Source organism: Protopterus annectens, chromosome 11.part0 (assembly GCF_019279795.1).
Source record: "Protopterus annectens isolate FY-2018-M chromosome 11.part0, PAN1.0, whole genome shotgun sequence".
Taxonomy (NCBI): domain Eukaryota; kingdom Metazoa; phylum Chordata; order Ceratodontiformes; family Protopteridae; genus Protopterus; species Protopterus annectens.
This window is the reverse complement of record NC_056745.1, coordinates 1350594698-1350617821: the sequence shown is the minus strand read 5'-3', so window position 1 is coordinate 1350617821 and position 23124 is coordinate 1350594698. Positions and strand designations below refer to the sequence as shown.

Sequence of the window (23124 nt, the reverse complement as noted above, 5' to 3'; positions counted from 1 at the left end):
CCACTTCTTCAGGTTGTGACCATGGAGTTAGTATATATAAGTTCTGGGTATGTGGGGACTTTCTCCCAACATCAGGGGGGTGCAGGAGGATTGCTCCTTGCGAAAACACTTTAAAAAGTATTTTTCTGCAATATATTTTCGGCAAATGCAGTTCAGGGATTCTGATCCTCAGTGCATTTACTTTCATCCACTCATAGTGGAAGCATTTGTATCTACCCCTTCATTCCTGATCATTGAACATTACTGTCTGATGCTTTTTAGCAGAGACTTAGAAAAAGTAAAGTAAAAAGAAAAAAAATCAGAGCTCTTATTTGTTTATAATTATTCCAGTTGTTTTTTTCCCTAGCAAGGCTGTTGTAGCAAAACTTATTCAGTCCTTCTAATTAAAGAGGATTCATATAAAAATGTACGATTATTAAATGTAATCAAATCCATCAAAATGTATTTTAATATAGCCCTTAGAGTATAAACTCTTCAGGTGTAACAGTACATATTATAACTTGTGTTCTGTCTTAAGACTGCTTTCAAAGCTGTAATTCATAATATGGGCCTTAAGAGTTTTTTTTTCGGTGTCATAATAGATAAATTATTTCTGTTTCCATTCTTGAGACTTGATCCTGCAACATCTTCATAAGCACATTAAACTTTGTAAGGCCTTTTTCATTCCATGTTAAAACTGATATCATCATTATTCTTCATAGGCATTGCTCACTCAATGCCACTGACTTCTTAACTGTTGTTAGCAATGCCTCCCTTTACCCTACTGTTTTGGAAAATAAGATTGCATACAGTCATCAGTCTTCAGCTGAACACTTCCAGCAGATGCTTTTGTGATGATCCCTTGGAAAAGTGAAGTTTTTAGATAGTAACCTAAAAATATCAAACTAACCAAAGATAACAAAACAGATCCAGAGTGGTTGTGAAGCCAAAAAAAAAATTGAAAAGTGAAACATGTTGTTATTAAAATTTGTTTGGCTTCATGACCACTCCAGAGGTTTCTAGATACTTCAGCACATTTCTTTATTTCACCAGGAACTTTCTAGATGTGTCTGCATGCATTCTCTTGGAGTATATTGCTTTCTTGTTTGTATTTTTAATTGATTACTATACTCCATTTGCTACCATAAGCCGCATTTCAGACACCAGTCATTTTTCAGTTACTGTATGCTAATGATATGTAATAACAATGAAACTCAAGTCAATCATGAGTGGAGTTTGAGTTAATTACCTGTATGCCATTCTACATTTTATAGCCACCATAATGAAACACTTTTTTTCCAGGCATAACTTACATATCTCATAAGGTACTTTGAAAAGGGAGGTTTACAAATACACTAGTATTATTTGTATTTTTTAGACTCAAGGTTACTTATGCACAGTCATTTGTCAAACTACCTTCAGAATTAGAGTTACATTAAAGTGCCCACATTCTTTATATTACATTTGCACTGTTACTCTGGTATATATTCTTTGTACTAACTTTTATGTTAATGCTAGACTGTATCTTTACATTGAATACTCAATTCACTCTTTTTTATATAATAGTATATTTCAAATGATTAAATAAAGGTTGCTGTTTTTCTCTTGTGAAGTACCACCCCCTTCACCCATATTACTGCCATGATCTTCTATCACTCTTAAAATGAGATTGGTATCTACCTGACTTGAAGGGTAATCTACTCCCATGCAAGATAGTCCTGTTGTTTTCTTGCATGATTTCACTAAGATAGAAAAACACTATTGCACTGTATTACAGTTTGTCTAGAGGTATGGTTCTTACTTAGAGTCTGAGAGGTCAAATAGGTTAAAATCCTGGACAACTCTAGCACTTAATGTGACTGGAAGTTAAAAGGGAGGAATATGTCTATGAGATGCTTTTCGGCTTGATTCCCTGCACCTCCGTTTGCTGTGTGAATCTGAGCAATTCACTTAAGCAGGCAGCCCCTTAATGGTGTCCCTGACTACATGCCTAGTAACTACCTAAAATTGAATAGAAGCTCTTTTGAGCTTATTTAGTTGATAACATGCAAAATAAATTAAAAGACATACAAAAAACATATTTATGCAAAATCTTGGACAGCAGCATGCTTCCTGGGCTGTTTAAAGTTCCATCAAGTGTAGTTTGCACAATCCAACTGAAAATGGTCTGTTAGTATATATTTCCAGACTGGAACTAGTAAATTTAAATGAAAATCATGTACTTCTTATAGTTTACCTTATTGTCTTTTAAGGATTTTGAATCATTACTGTGATCTGTTGGAAAAAAAACAATAAAATAAAAGCATTATAACGTATAACTGTGATGTTATAGCAAGTGCAAAAATGTAAATTATAAAATGCATTCATTATCTATTGAGAATATCAAATGGAACTTATTGTAGTATTTCAGGTTTATCTTCACTTAGATATAAGCACTGCAAAGTTAAATGTTTTAGATAATAAAATAAAGGACTGCTTAAATACAGCTATAAGCAACAAACCAGCATTCTACGCAAGGAACAGACAATGAAATAAGAGGAAAAAACAGCTGCAGACATAACCACAGTTACTTATAAGCAGCTGTGTCAGCAGCAGTAACAACTGACATAGCTATATCATGTTCATTTTTTGGCAGAAAACTCACTGTTACAAATGCTGCTATTTTATTTTCAAAACCATCCTATTTCCTGGCATTAGAAAACTTACTGTACAATGACAGTATATAATTTCAGCATATAGCTGCATTTACGTAAACAAGTATTAACTGTTTGTTGTGGGGAATTCAGGCAGAGTGCTGTTCTGCTAAGTTGGGGAAAGTAGTGCATTCAGATATGAGTATGTGAGTGTGGGTATGTTGAGGGGGAAGATATTGATGCCTGCCTAATGATCCCATGATCAACTCTTGACTCGTAGGAATTAAAATAGGCCAGTGATGGTGCTCAGCCTTGTGAGGAACTCATATGCTGCATAAACCATGGGGGCTGATGGTTGGCAAGTAGATTGGTTAAAAAACACAAAAACGTAGGTAGGTACAAGAGCAGGAGACACTTGGTTTATGAAATGTGAGTGTTCCAGATACCCATATATAGGTTTCTTACCCCTCACAATCCATTTTTCTATGTCACAGGCACTGTTAAAATTCCATAGAAGAGGCACTTCATTGCCCCTCAGAAATATATTCCTTAGCATCACAACTCTTTCTGTGAAATAATATTTCCTGAAGCTGATCTTATATCTCCTCTTTTAGTTTCAATCTGTGTTTCAGCTTTTCCCTATCCATATACAAATTTTTACAATGTGCCTGTCAAAAAGAATACTCTGCATTTATTTTATGATTTTCACATGCAACTATATATATTCCTAGTTGGCTCTGCATTTCACTTTACCTTTTGCTTCATTTCATTTCCCATACTATTGCTTTAACCCAGTGTTTATATAAATAAATAAATATAGACACATTGATAGATAATAATAAAAAAAAAAAATATATATATATATATATAAAGAGAGATATGTGTGTGTATATGTGTACTCAAAATGATATAACATCTTAATACTGACAACCAATATATTGACCAAAAATATCTAAACACAAAATATTGACAACATTGATATTATAGCAGGGAAGGGTACGTCTTTTCTCCACTATTGTGCAACCTTATAGTCGGTATATATAATTAGCAGGTGCAGTGGGAGGGTTACAAGGGAGGTTTGGCCTCCCTGCAAAAACACTGGTTTTGGATGTGCTTAGTTTTTGTCAATATTTTTTTATTAGGTATTTGTTGTTGATATTGTGATAGTGATATTATGATGTTTAGAGCATTTTGAGTGCACCATTGTGTGTGTGTGTGTGTGTGTGTGTGTGTGTGTGTGTGTGTGTGTGTGTGTGTGTGTGTGTGTGTGTGTGTGTGTGAGTGTGCGTGTGCGTGTGTGTGTGTGTGTGTGTGTGTGTGTGTGTGTGTGTGTGTGTGTGTGTGTGTGTGTGTGTTTGTGTGTGTGTGTAGATAGATAGGTTTACTATCATGTACTTGACACATAGGTGGTCGACTCCTCCTATGCTTGAAACCATTCTGCGAAATTCAGAATGCCAAATTCAGGTGTACCTAACAGAAACACTGAACCTCAAAACTCTCTACCACTCTGGAACCAGGAACAAGTGTTACCATGGGTCCAGAAGGGGGTCAAGGTTGGACAGTTGGTAATGTTGGATTTTGACATTACAATGTTTGCTATGCCGGACTCATGCAGGTGGATTCACCTGCCTGTCTGTTGAGTACATGACAGTAAACCGATAAGTAGATAGATATAGATAGACAAATAAAATACATCCATATAGTTAACAAACTAGATCACCTTCTCACAATGTGACTCCCCAGATAATGTTCAAGATGAGAGAGGATTATACACACATAATCGGAAAATATTGCTCATATCTCTAAAGCCCATATGCCTTACAATGTATTACGAAATCATACTGTAGTGCACAGCATAATTTTCCCTTGGATTATTACTATGACTGACACAATGTTTTTCATTAAATGTCAAATTATAAACTTGACTGGGTCTCAATGAACTGTACAATTCATAACTTTCATACACAGCAACACAACTGTATTTTTTCACAGAAGAATGCATAACTATCAGTGCACTGTACTCTAAATGTTTTAAAGCTAAATTGAATTGGTAACTTGCAGCAGGTGTGCTGACTGGCAAATAGGGGAAGCCTACTTAATGTAATTTAGCACTTGAACAAAGGGATTGAGCCAATGTGCAGAAGACAGAGTCAGATGTTTAAACTAATGGAGAATGAAGTGTCATTCATATTGTATTTGAATGGGTACATAATCTGAGAAGACTGGATGTGTGAATAAATATCAGTGCAGAATTTTGATTACAGAATAGTGAATTTGCACATTTTTGTTGTAAATTTAGAGCACTGTCCTTATTCTGAGGAACAACAACCTTGGAGATAGACTACTTAAGTAATTGAATGTGCAGGTCCATGTTAGCAGGGTGCAGGTATTTTAGTCCTTCTGCAAAAACTGTTGATTTTGATTTTATGTTTTAAGAGTATGTACTTTAATGTAAAATATATTGTCTTTGTATAAGTTTAAAGTGTTTTAACCACTGTTTATCAGCTTTGTTTCTGGGGAGTTTATTAGGAAACACTTGGCATTTCATGGAGTGTTTGTGTTTCACACTTAAGACACATCACACATCATACTATAGCTAAGGTATGCCCCTTTCATGGCATTCATTCATTCATTCATTCATTCACTTTCATTAATTAATCAGTCAATTCATTCATTCATTCATTCATTCATTCATTCATTCATTCATTCATTCCTTAATTCATTCATTCTGTGATACCTGCTTTATCTGCTTCAGCATTACAAAGGAGACAGACATTATCCTGGTACTTGGTCATAGCTCTCAACCTCAAAGTGGTTAGCTTCCCAGAGGTGAAATATGCCATTCTGGGAGTTCATTCATTTAAATTTTCGTGAAGTCGTCTCACTGTTATGTGAGTCGATGTTATGGTAATTCAAGGATTTAAAGGGAATCCATTTACATGTCACTTTCCAAGTCTGTAAAACCTTTGGGCTTTGAAGGACACTGATCTTGTATTTGCTTTCTTAATATGTTTCTTTGTAATGTATCATTCACTTTTCCCTCCAGTAATGTCGGCATTACATGATGAATAATAGATGACAAAACAGCAGTTGGGTTTCAGGAAAAAATGGGTGTGAGCAATAATGTCACTGAGGTTACTAGAGACTTTTATATAAACCAGCAAATGTCCATTAGGGAGAGAATGATCTCTAGAAACATTTCAGAGAAGAAAGGAGTTTGCCAAGGTTGTCTTATCTTACCTGTTTGCCACAGTCTGTACAATGAAGAGATGATGAAGAATTCTGTGAATGCAGTGCCTTGAATCAATTTTTGAATAAATGGCTGAAACATTACTAGCCTGTGTTATGCAAAGACATTTTCCTGATCTCAGTGTTACCAAATGAACTGTAGTAGCTGCTAGATAAAGTGGATAAGGTGGCAAGAGAATATTCTCCTGAAATGAACGTCACCAAAATGAAGACAATGGAGATTTCTTAACAACAGAAAACCTTTACACTTGAAGCCATAGAACATGTTTTGTGCAAATGAGCACAGTCACATATCTTGGTTTAACATCAACAGAATGGTAAGTGTAGTAAGGAAATTTGGGTCAGGTTAGATTCTACTAGGTCGATGATTATATCACTTGTCCAAATATGGAAGGAACACGAGGAAGTAAATAAAACTTTGAATCCCGAGTACATTAGTCTTGTCTATTTCACTATATGGATGTGAAAACTGTACGTTGTGAAAAGATGACATTAAAAACATTGAAACTTTTGAGACGCATAGATATCAGAGCCTTATATGAGTGGGATAGACATAACATTAGTCATATGAATTCACCTTACAAGAACTGTAGACAATGTATCAGTTGGTGAAAATTACTGTCCAGTGCAAATTTAGGTACTTTGTCAACATTTCCAGGGAGTGGAACCTGTTGGCATTGAGGCTTTTACATTTATGATAGTGGCATGCAACACGGCGAGGAAGTACAGAAAGCTCATTGTGAAGTTTCAGCACTGAGAATCATAAAATGTCTGCATCATTGGAAAGCAACAGGTAAAGGGTACATAAGTGAAGAGTATATTCATAACAATGTACTATGGAGGTTAGGCCTAAACTGGATTGAATATCTGTAATATTTCCTCAAATTTCCTTGACTCAATAAATGGACATGTGATTAGCTCTGAAAAGGATAAATAAAAAGTGAGGAAAATGAATACAAATGTTTGTGTTCCCAAACGAGTAAGCCAGATACAATCAGATTTGACTTTTTTGGAGAGGGATTTATACATTAACGGTACAAATGTAGTGTGTTAAAACTAATTAAAAGAGATAAATAAACAATTAAGAAGGCATTAAACAACGATAGTGGGGCATTACTGAGGATAGTATTGATGAAGAGAAAGAATATGTTACTGGAAAACTTTCTGTGGAAATGCATATCAGAATGTAAGTTATGTTAGGATAGCTTAAATTAATAACATTATTGAATGGATAGAAATATTATTAAAATAAGGAAGTGGAGTTTAGATAAGTGATCTAGTAGGGTGACAGTATACAATATGAAAGATGGCCAAGGAAGAGTGTTACATCATATGAAAGAAGTTTGTAAAGAAGTAAATTAAGATTTAAAAAAAAAGAGTTGGAGAAAGGGTAAAATATATGGAAAATGAAGACAGGGAAGGAACCAGTATGGAAGCTTTTGGCACAGTCTATGCTAGTGGAATTTTTCAGGATAATTAGACCCAAATCTGGTGGGAAACCAAGTAGACAAAAGTCAGGTTTCCTAGATCTGAGGAGTAATGGAGAGGCTAGATAGAAGATGCCCAGACCTGTGAGACTCAGGCATAATTAAATGATGGTAATGGTGGGGGTTGTAAATAGCTATGGAACAGATGTTAGATTAGTAGGGAAATTTAGGGAAGAACAGGTATGTTAGAGGTAATGATGTTATGGAAGAGGGGATGGAAGTAGTTGAACACAAGACTGGAATAAAAGTTTAGACTGGAGAGTATTAAGGTTTATAGACAGCTCTGATTGGTCTAAGAGGTCCATACTGTTAAATACTTAAAAGGGGGCACAAACGTTTAAGTGTGTCTCCTTAAAGGTATATATGGCTATGCATCTTAAGGACTCTGTGATCACTTGCCTAGTATTTTTCCTATGTTCCTAAGAGAGGCAGAATAAGAAAAGTAGTTAGATAAAATGGATAGTGATGGAAAAGATAAGTTTATGATTATTAACTTTAGAAGATCACTTTTCAATTGAAATATATTAAGCTTCAAAAGTTCATTATGATGGAGGCAGTAGCTGTAGTGTTTATTTAGAAAAAAAACATGACAGAAAAAGAACATCAGAATCTATGTTTTAAAGAATGAAAATTGAAATCATGGGTAATAACAGCAACATATAGAAGAATGTAAATGTAGGCTGAGAATTTGTTGTAAAGAAAAAAAATGCTGAATTGTTATTACTAGGGTGTGTAGATCCAGGGGTCAGGGGATGGTGGTGCTACATAGTGGCTGATGTAACCATAAGAGGCATTAAATGTACCCTGGCTTCAGTTTATTTCCTGTCTAAATGTAAGTTCACAGAGTAGGAAATGTAGTAACAATGAAAGAACATGTGCAGTCAATATGTGCACAGACTCCTGTGCAGGAAAAAAAAAGATAAGGATGCTGGAAGGATTGCTAGGGAAATTGGTAAGTATTTTTCATGAGTATATGGGAGGAACCCATGGATGAAAAGTTGCAAAAGGATGAGTAGATGAGTGTTTTGGAAAGACTGAGTTTTATGGATGAGCAAAAGCAAAGAATAGGTGAGTAAGTGAATGAATGGGATACAGAGGAGGCTGGTGAGCAGGTGAAACTGGGGATACCCCAGCAGAACCAAAGATGATAGTGGTGTCATATGAGGATTCTATGGAATGTGGATGAGAAGAGGGGTGTGTGTAGATTAGAGCATTCAGAGCATGTGTATGTACCTTTAAGAAGCATTTCCAGATGTGACACTTGCATATAAATAGTGAGCACGTGCAGCCAGCAGTGCCATTTTGAGAGAACAGCCAGATTGTTAACATGTATGAGTGTGGTAGTCAGTCTGTTTATAAGTTTATTTAGGTTTACGTTACAAAGCCTCATTCCTGATGTGTTATTGTGTAATAAAGCTGCTTGAATTGAACCCATGGATATTCATCTGTTTTATCCTGACCAGATGAGCAACATGGTGTCAGAATTGGGATCAGATGAACAACCTCTATGAAACATGAGGTACAGAGTTGAAGATGAAGGCAGACTAAGCAGGCTGAGCAAAACAGAGCTCAGACAAATGAAAAAGGGCCAGAAATTAGCTAAAGGTAAAGAAAACTGCATAAATGATTTATTTGGTAAAGAAAATAAAACGGAGCATTTATAAGGCACAAAACACATTATTAATCAAACGAGTAGTACAAAAATGTATTATTAAGCAAATGGAAAACACAAACCACATTATTAATTAAATTAAATGTTCAAAACCACAATATTTGATAAAACTAGCAGAGATATTCGCATGAGACTCAGAATTATCTTTGGTTTGTATAATGAGCATGTTTAAAATAAAACGGGCACAAGAAAAGTATAATGAGCATGATAAGAGATTAAAAAAGGCATGACAAGTACAATAAAGGGGCAAAATTAAGCTTAAAGAACAAGGCAACTGCAATTTTTTTAGTAAAAGGCCATGTCTTGGGCACAAACTACTATTTGCGTTGACCAAAGCCATTCAAAACATAACTAGAGTTGTTTGAAGTATCTCAGAGTGTGCAAAGTGTTTGCAGAGCGTGTGCTTCATTACGGTTATTTCAAAAAGTTTGCTGTGTGCAAAGTACAGTTATATTCCAAAGTGCAGTCAAAGTACAGCCATTTCCAATGTGTGTGCATTTATTCGCAGAGTGCCTCCATTTCAGAGTGTTTCTTACACTGTGCAGTTATTTCGCAAAGTACAGCCATTTTGATAGGCTCTTGTACTGTGTAAAGTTTATTTGCAAAGTGCATTCATTTCAAAGTTTATCTTATTCTGAGATTCTTCAATTGTGTACAGTTTATTTGCAAAGTACAGTCATTTCAAAGTATTTCTTACACTGATAAGGAGTGGTTTCATAAAGTACAGTGATTTCAAAGTGTTTTTGAGCTACTGAGATTTATTTGGCAAAGTGCAGATATTTCAAAAGGTTTGTTGTGCTATTGGGCATACATACAGGTACTGGCATAAAGTTCTGGCATATATATTTATGTGCATATGTTCATACATAACTTCAAGCACCTTCACTACTGTGTGTTGATATGGCAGAGGCATTTCACAGACCAAGTCCACTTGTGTTTGATCATAATGTAGCAGAGAATTGGAAAGTATTAGAGCAGAAATATGATATTTCCATACAAGCAGATTTTTCTGACAAAGATGTACATACAAGGGCATTCATTTTGCTTAACTTAGCTAGGTCAGAAGCTATTCTAGCTATAGAAGGGTGCGTTCATTTGTGTATGCACCAGAAGTATATGTAGGAAAGGGGGAAAACCGTTATATTGTAGTACCAGCTGAATCAAGGGAAGACCCTGAGTGCTTAAAACATAAATTTAGAGAAATGTACAACCCCCATACAAATGTTACATTAGAGAGGCACTTATTTTATACAAGAAGCCAAAAATCAGGTGAAACTTTTGCAGCATATATCACTGAGTTGAGAAATAAGGCTAAAATGTGCAGATTTGGTGACTTGAAAGATAAGTTAATAAGGGACAGGCTTGTGTGTAATGTTAATAATGCTGCAGTGAGAATGATTTTGCTTTGTGACAATGATTTAACATTAAGCAAAGCCATAGACATTTTTCTAACCCACAAGTTCACAGAAAGGCACACAAATATGCTTGCAAGTGATAAGAGCATGGTTTCAACAGTCTCTAGAGCAAACATAGACAGCATGCAACATGTGGCAAGCAGAAACAGGCCTAAGCACATGGCAGCTGCATCCCCTTCAGGTCTGGCAGGGAAGACCCATAGCTTTCTAGCAAGCTCCAAGTCTAGCTCCGTAAAAAGGGCATGCTCGGCGCAGTATAAGGGTGAGTCAGCAAAACCCAAGTCAAGTCTTATGGTTAACTGCCATAATTGTGGTGTCAACCATGAGTCTAACAGAGAAAAGCAATTAGCATTTGGTCAGCAATACCACAAGTGTAAAAAATAGAACCATTTTCAAAGGTTTTGTAAATCAAGCAAGCCTCATTCAGTTATTAAGAAAAGTCACTCAGAAAAGCATGCTGATCATATAGAGAGCTGCAACCCTACTTTCTATGTAGATAGTGTATCAGTGGTCAGTGAAAAGGTTAATGCAGTAGACTTGTTGGCAAAGAATGAAGTATTTTGTACTGTCCTGATCAATGGTAAACCCATGCAGCTCAAAGAAGACACTGGTTCAAAGTGTAATGTAATGTCTGCAGAAATATTTGATAAAGTAAGGGCTGGTGAGCAACTTAATTTGGCCAATTGTGCGAAGGCTTAGTAGTGCTTTTATGCTATTTGGCTGGGAACAGTTACAGCTTGCAATTTTATGTAGCCCGAAGACCTGTGCAGTCATTATTAGGTCTCAGAGACAGTTTAAGAATGAAACTGCTTTCTTTTGCCAAAGAAGTACATCATGCAAGTACATGTCCCAGTTCCATCTTTACTGATACTATTTTCTCAGAGTATGTAGACTTTTGTGTCGACAACCTAGGCAAACTTCCGGTTGTGTACTCCATGAAAGTAGACCTAGGGGTCAGTCCAGTGGTCAGAACCAGCAAGAAGAGTTCCAATAGCTATGCAGGGCAAAGTCAATTCCAGTTAGACAAAATGGTGCAGCAAGGTGTGATTTGTCCAGTCACAGGACCAACTGAGTGGGTGTCTTCCATGGTAGCTGCTCATAAGAAAAATTCAAATAAAATCAGAATATGCATTGACCCAAGAGACTTGAACAAGGTGTTAAAGAGGCCTCATCATCCTATGCATACAGTCGAGGAAATTGCTGCCCTTATGCCAAACGCCACTGTTTTTCTGTCTTAGATGTGAAGAGTTCATTTTGGCAAGTGATGCTTGATCACAAATCTTCACTACTGACTACATTCAGTACCCCGTTTGGTAGATACAGATTCCTCAGGATGCCTTTTGGAATAAATTCTGCCAGTGAAGTCTTCCAGAGTGCAATGGAGCAAATGTTTTCAGGCTACCCGTGTGCAATAATAGTCGATGAATTACCTTGTTGGAGGTAATAGTGAAGAAGAGCATGACAGAAACCGCAGAAACGTTCTGAACAGAGCGAGCGAAGTGAATTTAAAGCTCAATCCTCTGAAGTGCAAATTCAGTCTACCAGAAGTTATTTCTCTAGGTCATTTACTTACCAGTACAGGGTTATGACCAGATCCTTCTAAGCAAGCAGCCATTCTTCAGATGCCAGCTCCAGACAATGTCCAAGCTCTGCAGCATTTGTTTGGTATGGTTAACTATTTAGGCAAATTTATCCCTGAATTTAATGAGTTATCAGCACCTTTGAGAGAGCTGACATGCAAAAACGTTGGCTGGTCATAGTTAGAACAACACCAAACAGCATTTGATAACCTCAAACAGCAAATTGCCAGCCCGCCTACATTAAGAGACTATGATGTCCATAAACCAATAGTTCTTTCTTGTGATGCTTCACAGTTTGTTCTTGTTGCAGTTATTCTTCAAGAAGGCAGACCTGTTGCCTATGCATCTAGAACTCTTACCCAAACTGAGATGCAGTATGCTCAAATTCAGAAGGAACTTCTGGCAATTGTGTTTGCATGTTCGAAGTTCCATGATTATATTTATGGCAGAGCTATCCAGATAGAAACTGACCATCAACCTCTAGTCACTATTTTAAAGAAGCCTATGCATTCCACACCAGCAGGACTACAGAAAATGATGCTCAAATTGTAAAAGTATAATTTCAAAATGGTCTATACAAAAGGTAAACCTCTTTATCTGGCTGATACCATATCCAGATTGCCCAGAAATGGCACGGAGCAGCTTAATGCAAAGAATTTTGACTTTGATGTCATTGAAATGCGGAATTTTTCTACCACGAGGCTTGATGAGCTGAGAGATCATACAAAGACTGATACAATTTTGCAAAAGCTCAACCACTTCATCATTGTAGGATGGCCATCAAAGCAATCCTGTGCACTGGCAGAAGTGCAACCTTACTTTCCATACAGAGATGGGATACTGAAGGAAGATGGCATCATTTTCATAGGTCCAAAAGTTGTTGTTCCTACTTCCTTACAACATTCATTGATGAAGGTGGGACATTGATCCCACTGAAAGCGCTTACTTTAATAAACATCTTCGTATTTCATTTTTGTGGTTTCTAAGAGCTACTTTCATTTTCGTTTACCTGCCTTTTGGGTTTTCTAAGTTTGTGATTTTTTACGGTTTTGTTCCTTACAACATGAATACATTCAGATTTTGCATCATGGCCACCCAGGTTCTGATTCTACCAAGAGAAGGGTGAGAGAACTAATATTTTGGCCTTCTCTAGCAAAAGACATTGATAAAGTGCTTTCTTCTTGTTCAGTGTGCAACAGTACTAGGCTGCATTTGCTAAAAGAGCCACTTCAGCTAAGCCAAATTCCTGAACTACCTTGGTCAACAGTAGCAACTGACATTTTTGAGTGGAACAGTCAACATTACTTAGTGTTGGTAGACTCTTATCCAAACTGGTTTGAGATCGATTTGCTACCTAACCTAATGTCCAGTGCTGTTATTACTAATATGAAACATCATTTCTCAGTCCATGGTAGTCCACACAAAGTTATTTCTGACAACGGTTGTCAATTTACCAGTCAATTGTTTCAGAGATTTGCTAAAGAGTGGGGCTTTATCCATGTTACTAGCAGTCCTGAATATCCACAGTCAAATGGCCTTGCTGAACGTGCAATACAGAGTGCAAAGCAATTACTGGAGAGGTCAAAGCATGACAATACTGATATCTTCTTGAATTTACTCAATCTCAGAAATATACCCCATGACAATCTACTTGGCTCGCCTGGTCAGAGACTTCTATCTAGGCAAAGCAGAACAGCCTTGCCTATCAGTTCTAGTTTGTTGGTGCCTAATGCTAAAAATAACAGAGCAACCAAAGCCCAACTTTTTAAGAAGCATTCTTCTCAGAAGCTCAGCTATGATAAAACAAGCAGATTTCATTTTCTGTTAGAAGGAGAGACAGTGAGGATGCAAAGGGTGAAAGGCTTTGATCAAATTGATCAAGTGAGAGGTATACGTACCAAGCTGAGATCCTTCTTAGTGGAATCTGAGGGTATAGAATACAGGAGACACTGCAGACATCTTCTTCTTGTATCAGGAATGATATTGCAGCATTGTACCTGTGATACAGACTCTAGATCTCAGAGCAACCCTGACAATGTTCATACAGAACATGTCTACGTATCCATTCCTCTTCCTGATGATGTCCCAGATGTCTCCATAGTTGAACATTCCTTGAAGACAGTCCCCACTGCTAGATCCAATTCTGACTTTTATGTTACATGATCAGGTCATATTTCCAGACCTAGAGTAAAATACACAGCAACCTGAACATGAGTGTTTTATGTGTCTGATTTTGTATGATTGCATGTCAAAAATTACTTTTGTATAACTGCATGTCTAAAAGATCATTTCTGTAAATTGCACGTCACTGAATACTTTCATTTCGTATATGGACTATTTCTCAAAGAGGGAGAATGTAGATCAATGCATCTGTATGTAGCTTTAAGAAGCATTTATAGATGCAGCACGTGCATATAAATAGTGAGCATGTGCAGACAGCAGTGTCATTTTAAGAGAGCAGCCAGAGTGTTAACATGTATGAGTGTGGTAGTTAGTCTGTTTATAAGTTTATTTAAGTGTAAGTTACAAAGCCTCATTCCTGATGTGTTTGTGTGTAATAAAAGTGCTTAAACTGAACCCATGAATGTTCATCAGTGTTATCCTGACCGGACAAGCAGCAGTGGGCTTACCAATAATTTGGCAATGCAACAGAGGAAATGGTTTCAAAAGGGGTTGCTGAGTAAGATAGTAGCTGAATACCCCTTAGAATATAATGATTGGTTAGAAAACTAGTTTAGAAAAAGGAAATATTGTGTTCTAGAGACAGAAAAGAGCTATATTGCCCATACAGTTTTTATCAACTTAGGATATGAAAACCCCAGAAAATTGATACTTTAGTTTTAGAAGAAAAAAAGTATTGTTGGCTGATGTCACAAGGGGAGATGACAAAAATACTTACCATGGGAATGGGAAAATAATGTCAAGCAGATGAAACAACGGTGCAAATATTTATGATGGTATTGATTTATGGGCAGAAATTGATTTAGGTAAGTGGGATATAACAATACTGAGTGAAAAGGAAGAGGGTGGAGGGAAGACGATAAGGCCTATGTGGGAATTAAATATAGGTCAGGAAAGTGAAGTGATGAGATGTGTGTAGATATATATATATGGTTTACTATCATAAGGTCGAATCAGTCCCCATCGAATGATGGGATCATTGACCCACGTCCGATAAAGAGACAATGTCGAATTCCAACATTGTCGAAATACAACTTGATTTCTACCTCGGAACGGGCTTTAACATGGGTCGAGATAGGGGCGAGATTCGTACTTTGACAATGTCGGGTTCGACATTGTCGCCGCTCAGCCTCCGGACTTCGACTGAAGTGGGTTCAACCGAACCCACTTCAACCTTACGATAGAAACATATATATATATATATATATATGTGTATGTAAATAGTCTCAAAATAAAAATATCATTATTAAATGGAATTGGACTAGTAAATGAAAAATAACTATTTTTGGAGTCCAGAGAAATTCTACAGTAAATAGTTTGGGAGAAGGTGCATATTGGTAACAGTATGGGAATAAACATGTGAGATTGATTCATATATTGTATATCTGTCCAGTTATAGTAAGGTATGGGACAGAAGTGGTGGAATATAGGTAAAGTTGTGAGAAGGAGGCTCTTTTTAATAAGGATAAAATATATCACATGAAAACTAAAGATATTTACATTTGTTTAATGATATTAATGCCTTTATTAGCATTAAAATATATCACATGAAGACTGAAGATACTGAGGATTCCTAAGTTAAAACAATGGATGGAAACGATAAAGACAAGATACCAGAAAGCAACACTGATAATAGAAGAGGAGAGAAATTTAAAAATGAGAACATGGAAATAAAGTGAAGAAAATATTTTTGAAAGACAAAGAAAGTTGTGAATAGCTACAAATTAAGGAGGGAGTAAATGTGGAGGTTAGGTTCAGTTGCAAATTACAACAAAATGAATATATGGTGGTATAGGGATCAGACAGATAAAAAGGGGAGGATGTGAAAATAAATAAGATATAAACATGTAATTATTTTATGCTCCAATTACTCTACAAAATACGTTTGCCCCAAAGCAAGAAGTCATGTCTTTGTGTTTTTTCCTTGAAGATGGAGATAAGTTAAACAATGCTGCAGAACAACAGGTTCCAGACAAGTGAACACTGCAAATAATCAAGGAAGAAGCAGCCCTTCTGAATGCAGCTGCTGAAATCGTTAGTGGGTCACCCAGTAACATGTCTATTTGTGTTTCAATGTTGTTAGCTTATGTTATTCTGTTCATGTCAGTACTGTGTCTAGTACAGTATTCCAAGGAATCCTTAGGTCAAGATGAGCACTTTGGAATAGTTGGAATTTGTTCAATGTTTTCGGATTAAATATTCTAATACTCCATTCTGTTTTAAAAGTAAACCTTTATGTTTTTTTTTCTTTTTTAGGTAAAAGTCCTTACTGTTATTCTCACTGACAAAGGTGCAGAAACCTTGCTCTTCTCAGTAGACTGATCAGACTGCTTTTCTGTTCTTTTAATTGAATCAACGTCTTGTGTTCTTCCTGTGACAGAACCTGTCATAATGTACATCCAGTTTTCTGGGATGTCTCTTAACATATCAGGGAACAATGTTTTATGTTTCAGTACGACTTGTTAATTTTACTAAAATGTAATCATGACTGCAAGACTTTTCCATATAGTATGTCATGTTGCATAAAAAGCATTTATCTGTAATTGTAATAATCCTTGTTGCCAGGGAATCTATCCAGAAATTCAAAATAGGGATGTATCTCAGATAGCACCCTGTCACAAGAGTGAGACAAAAAATTGGAGGTTCTGTAAATAAAACAAAATAAATCAAATTTTGTGATTTGCAGGTACTCCATTAAAGCACCTTTTACACTGGCTGTTACCCCTACACCCCTGGAAAAGGGGGAAATGCATGTCTTATACTGATTCTACTTATATATGCTAATTCTAAGCTTGCTTTACCTTGAAAAAAAAGGGGGACTGCCCTGAGGTATTACAAGACTGGGCTTAGTATATATGTTCTCTCTATTCACTATTCTTCAGATGGCTATTGTTGTACTTGGAATTACAGCAGACAACCATCTCAGGCTGAAAGAGTTGCCTGTACCTATAGTATAGTGAAGGGTGTTAAGTTCACAGGGGGAAGAGGTATATAGTTAAAGTGTTTCAAGTACAATACTATTGCAGTTTGCCAAGTGGTAACTTATAAATATAAACTTGTAAAAATAAATTGCCCACAAATACATTTGCCAATTCTTTTCATTTATTTGTACATTTGGCATTGTCACATCACAGCAAGAGGCTTACCGATTTGATTCTCGGCAGGGGTGCCTTCTGTGTGGAGTCGGCATGTCCTCTCTATGTTTTCATGGGTTTCATCTGGGTGGTCCAGTTTCCTCTCACATTCCAAAGACATGCAGTAGGTGGATTGGACACTCTAAACTGGCCATAGATGTGACCGTGTGTGTGACTGTGTGGTATGGAAGAACTACTGCAGCAGGCCTAGCTACCTGGTGGTGTAAACCTTGGCTCCAGATGATTGTCATTGTTGAAGTAACCCCCCCCCAACACCATGTGCAAAAATGGGAAAAAGGGGTTGTGGCTGCATGGATGGATGGATCTTCTGACCTCTGTTGGGCACAGCACCTTTTCATTTAAAAACAAATGCAAGCTTTTTATACTGAATGCTTGATCCTACATGAAAGAATGGCAGTGTTTTCCTTTTATTGATAACATACATTTATTTTTTTATAGGGGTGACTTAGTCACACTGCATAAAAGGGAATTATCCATTCTCTAAATGTAGCCCATCCTAAAATGGCAAGCAATATTCTTAACTTAATCATGGGCACATTGCTAAAAAATCCTAATTCTCCTTTTAGCCAAAAGTAATTCAAATATAACTTTGCTCAATGATAAAATTACTTTCATCTAACTGGGAAATCTGCTACTTGTTATTCTGGGTGCTTGGTATTCTTTATTATTCTTTATCCTTAGGCAGAAATGGTGCCTTATGGAGGTACTAACTCTTGTAACCTGGAGGACTTCTTGTGGCATGATATACACTTGCCTTACATATATTGAATCTCATTGAGAGAGATGTTGTTTTGAATCATAATGTGCCAACATTTGGTAAGACCTGGACTGGGGCAGCAAGAAACTGTTGACATTAATCTCTTACCTTTGAGCTGCGGATTATTACTGTGACATATCACACAGTGGAATGAAGACCTGGTTAAAAAAAAAAACATGTTCAAAAACTGTGTTGTCACCGCACGTATAATGAATATCTAATACATACAAGGTATCTCATTATACTTATAATTGCTTTAGAAATTTCATATATCATGGCATCACATTTTGAATTTTTTTAAGAAAATTTCCCCTTAAAAGCACAAAATCACTTTATCTCGTCAGTAATCCACTCTCTAAAAATATTTATCTTCCTGAGATACTTTTCGTGGTGCTTGTGTTGCTGGTTTCCTTTCCATGGTTTCCATATTCTACTACATCTATTTTTGTTTCACACTATAACACAATTCTAATGATCTGATATACAGCTGCCTAACATTCACAATGACAAATGCTACATGAAAATCACCTCAACTGATGCCTACTGTTTGGAAAATTAGCAGGACATTCTGATTTCTACATCTAAAGTAGAAACATGCTTCCATTGCATGAAATCTGACTTTTTAATAAATAACTGCTACTTGTACAATTGCTCATTTTTTAAGATCTTGTTTTCACAGCTCCAGGGTCTGGGTTTAGTCATACCTCTCAACCTGCAGATATTGAACAAAAGCTCTTGAAAAGTAAGAACATCCAGCTAAAAGTCTGGACATCTAATTAGCATAACATTTAAATACCTAATAGCACATAATAACTATTTCAGTTTCTGTTAGGGATGCGGAATATTACTAAAAAACACATTTTAAATTATAAATGTGATAAAAATGATGGAACAATACAATAAGCAGATTATCAAATAAACTTTAATGAACTGGACTGCAAAACTCTACCACAAAAAGATATTTATTTTTGCTTCTGAAACTAGGAGATGTAAGAGGTGTGCCTTCTCTCTTTGAATTATTTTTGCCACTAGTATATATATATATATATATATATATATATATATATATATATATATATATATAAAATATATATATTAGTATATACTAGTATATTTGTCATGAAGTGCAGTTTTCTGCATTCTAGACAGCTTCAAAAATAACATTTAATGAGAATGATTCAGTGTGAAGATTGGGTGATGATAATTGAAGGCTGCCAGCCTAGCCAGATAGAATTTTGGAAATAATTCTGCCATCTGTAAATATTAATGCAAACCACAGGCTTGTTGTCTTAAATGGAAAAATAGAGTTACATGTTGACCTGGAAAAAATGTAACAGCAGTTCACTCTACTGACCAAGTAAAGCATGTTGTGACCCTTTGATGTTAAAACTCTGAGCCAGTAAGTCTAGAGTGAGGCATCTGGCCTATTGTTTTAAGGCCAGAGTTAATGGCCAGAATTTGCATGCATAAATGTCCTTTATTGCTCTGGTTTCTGCCCAGAGGTGAAGAATGTAAATGTAGTTTATGTTAGCCTGGGAACCCAGGGAAGTGTGAAGAGTGATGTAATGTGAACCAGGAATGTGATTTAAAAACAGAGAGAAGCAGAGAGCATTAAGCATTTTTATCTTGACCATCCAACTCATTAGCACTGTCTTGCTCTATATGTAAGTTTATCTTAGACTTGTGTTTTCTCTTAGAAATAGCTAGAAACTAGAAAGATTAGACTAAGTGTTTTTCTGTGATGCCAGAACTGTACTACTGAATTATTTTAAGTATTTCTCTGTGATTTCTGAACTCTTGACTAGCACTGTGTAGTAAAAATTATTGTTTTGTGTTTTGACTATTTGTTATTAAATATTTTTAAACCCTTTCAACTGTGGCTGTTTTTGTAGAGATAATTTAAGCTCTTTAGAGTACTTGCATACCTTTGGTAAAATTGTACAAAGCCACTCCAATAGCTTTAGCCCTGGGCTATACTACCAATTGGATAATAATATTACACAGTAATAACTGGACACCCTTTTAAGGGCCTTTGAGTAGCTGATAAATATTAGTGGCTGGTGGCAGCTGGTACTACCGTATAGTCTGGGAAAAGGGGGCACAACTGGAGAACCTGTGCCAGCCTTCCCCAGGAGTGTCTGTGTGGTTATATAAACTCTTCTCAAAGTGTGTGTGTGTGTGTGTGTGTGTGTGTGTGTGTGTGTGTGTGTGTGTGTGTGTGTGTGTGTGTGTGTATGTCTGTGTGTGTAAGTGCATGTGTGTGTGTCAGCTACTTGGTCAGGGACATGAAGCACTGGTTGGATAGAGAGGGTGCTGGAGGTTTTAGCTTGCCCAATAGGCTGATATCTGGACCCTATAGCTGTGCCAGTGGGGAGTCTTACTGGGGACCTGGAGAGCAAGGAGCGACCAGCCCCAGACTGACTGTGATATCTGTGTGCTCTTAAGGGAAATTGCACTTTACTGTGTGTATTTGTTATCTTTTTCTCCTATATGAGACGACCCTCACTGGTGTTAATGGTGAGGATTGAGGCTCCTTGATTGCTGGGCCAGGGCTCAGGCATCACATATTAATTGTTTGGCAGTGGTGGGATATCCACACCGTATATTAATTGGTTGGAAAATACTAATTGGCTTGTAGTGGTGTGGGTAGACTGAAATCCTGTAGCTTGTGTACAGTGAGCTCTGAAGGTGTTTTGTACTGTAAATCAGCCACTCAGTGAATACTCAGAGTTCAGATCACAATTGTTTTATTTCTTTTGTTAGCTTAGTTAGTCAGGGTGAGCAGGCAGTATGTCAGCAGAGCAGTATGGAAAGCTGACAAGGAGCCAGCTGGAGAAGATGTGCCAGGCTATTGGACTGGTGCATGGAAACCTGACTAAGGCAGACCTGATTGCAGCCTTGGTTACAGCTGCATCAGAAAACAGCAACCTGGAGGGCAATCAGACTGGAGAATTTAGAGCTCAACCTTTCTGCAGAGGGCTTAAGAATCCATCTGGAGCTAAAGAGACTTGAGTTGGAGGCCAGGTGTGTGGAAATTGAAGCAGCTGAGAGACTGAGGCATCTAGAGAGTAAGGACAATGAGAAACTGCAATGTTTCCAGGCTGGGGAGAATGAGAAACTGCTACACCTGGAAGCTGAGGAAAAGGAGAGGCAAAGGCAACATGAGAAGGACATGCTGTCTCTTCTCCAGAGTCATGGAGGTAATGGGGAAGGGAGTAACTGGACCCCAGAAGCACAAAAGGTCAGTAAATTTCTTCCACAGTTTAAAGAGGGGGATCATTTTGATAGTTTCAATTCATATGTTTGAGAGGGTATGCAAACCGTATGGTGTTAACCAAAGGCTCTGGGTATGGTTCCTGACCCCCTTACTCCATGGTGAAGCTGAAACTTTTTTGTCAAAAATGTCTGATGTTGCATGTTTTGATTATACTGCTGTTAAAAATCACTTGTTAGAATTATTTAAGCTAACACCTGAAACATATAGGAAAAAGTTTTGTGAGCATAGATGCAAGGCGGATGAAAGTGTGTGTGAATATGTTGCTGAACTGGGCACTTGTTTCCATAGGTAGGTGAGCGGATGTCAGGTCACCACTTTTGAAGAGCTGGCAGACCTTTTGGTGAGGGAACAAGCCCTTAGCATTTTGCCTGAGGACATGAGGATCTGGTTGATAGACAATGTGCTACTTCAGATGAGTTGGGGAAGAAGAGAGACCTATACCTGACAAGCAGGGCAGCCCTGCACAGGAAACAGACCCCCAGTACTGCTCATGGGTCTAAAGGAACCCAGGGTGGGCAGCACAGACTGCACCAACAGAATCTGCCAGTAGCAGGGGAAGCCACTAGTCCAGGTACACATCTAGGAGCTAGGGTTAAATGTCTTGAATGCAACCAGTGGGGCCATGTGGCATACAGGTGTCCATGGAGGCAAGGTGGGGAACAAAAGGTGAGGGAGCCAGTAAGTGGGAAAGACAAAATGCCAATAGTAGGTTGTCTTGGGACAACAAGGGTACCAAACTACCCCCAGAGGTTATATCCTGTTGTACTGAATGGCAAAGAGGCTATTACCAAGTGAGACACAGCCTCTGATATAACCATTGTAAAGCCTGCAGTGGTTACACAAAAGCACTACTTGCCTGGGCAGTCTACTCCAGTCAGGGATTTAGGAGGGATCCCATTCCAAATACCTTTGGTTAGGGTTCACCTTGACTGGGGGATGGAAAAGGAAGCCAATCAGTAGGTGTGTTTGAGAACATACCTGCAGATGTCCTGATAGGAAATTATTTTGATAGTGCAGTACCCTGTGCTTGTGCAGTTATATGCAGTCAGGTTTGGAGACAAGCAGGTAAGTCTGGTAGCCTGGGTGAGACCCAGACAGACTGCATACTTGCAGCCAAGACTGGTGAGGTGGTTACTTCAGGGAGGGAACTACCCTGTAGCAGTGAGACTGTAGGTGAGCCACAGCTGCTTGGGGGTACTGTTGGTCCCTTGGACAGAGTGAGTGGAAAGGTAGAGGTGGGAAGGAGAACCCAGGCTGACAGTGAGGCAACACTGCCAGAGGATGCCAGACTTCCTGTGGAAGAGGAGCTGGGAAGGGTTACAAGGAGAGAGTTGAGACAGGCTCAGATCTCAGACCCTACATTGCAAGGCCTGAGGCAGGTAGCTAGGGAGGCACCTGATTCTCAAGGAAAGGGAGAATCTGTATACTGGGACAAAGGGTTACTGTACAGAGCGTGGACCCCTGAGGGCAGGTTAGAAGGTGAGAGAGTACAGCAGTTAGTAGTGCCTAGAGCCTACCATCTGGCACTTCTAGCCATAGCCCATGATATTCCCTTGGCAGGTCATATGGGCATAAAACATACAAAGAGGCGTATTATGCAGAACTTCTACTGGCCTGGAATTTCCAGAGATGTAACAGGGTACAGCAGGACCTGAGAGCAGTGCCAAAAGGTAGGCAAGACAGGAGACAAGGTGAGAGCTCCTTTGCTGCTTTTGCCTGTGATTGAAGAGCCAGTTCAG

The 23124-nt window shown here is 37.7% G+C and overlaps 1 long non-coding RNA gene across 1 annotated transcript in view; it reads right to left on the bottom strand.

Moving 5' to 3' along the window:
* The window catches only part of LOC122814875, a 128452-nt gene that overhangs the window by 18317 nt on the left and 87011 nt on the right, over positions 1 to 23124 (bottom strand). The window contains exons 4-5 of the long non-coding RNA XR_006366923.1: positions 18217 to 18266; positions 2216 to 2253 (exon numbers count right to left, since the gene is read on the bottom strand). This is a non-coding gene — a long non-coding RNA (uncharacterized LOC122814875). The remainder of the gene's footprint in view (positions 1 to 2215; positions 2254 to 18216; positions 18267 to 23124) is intronic.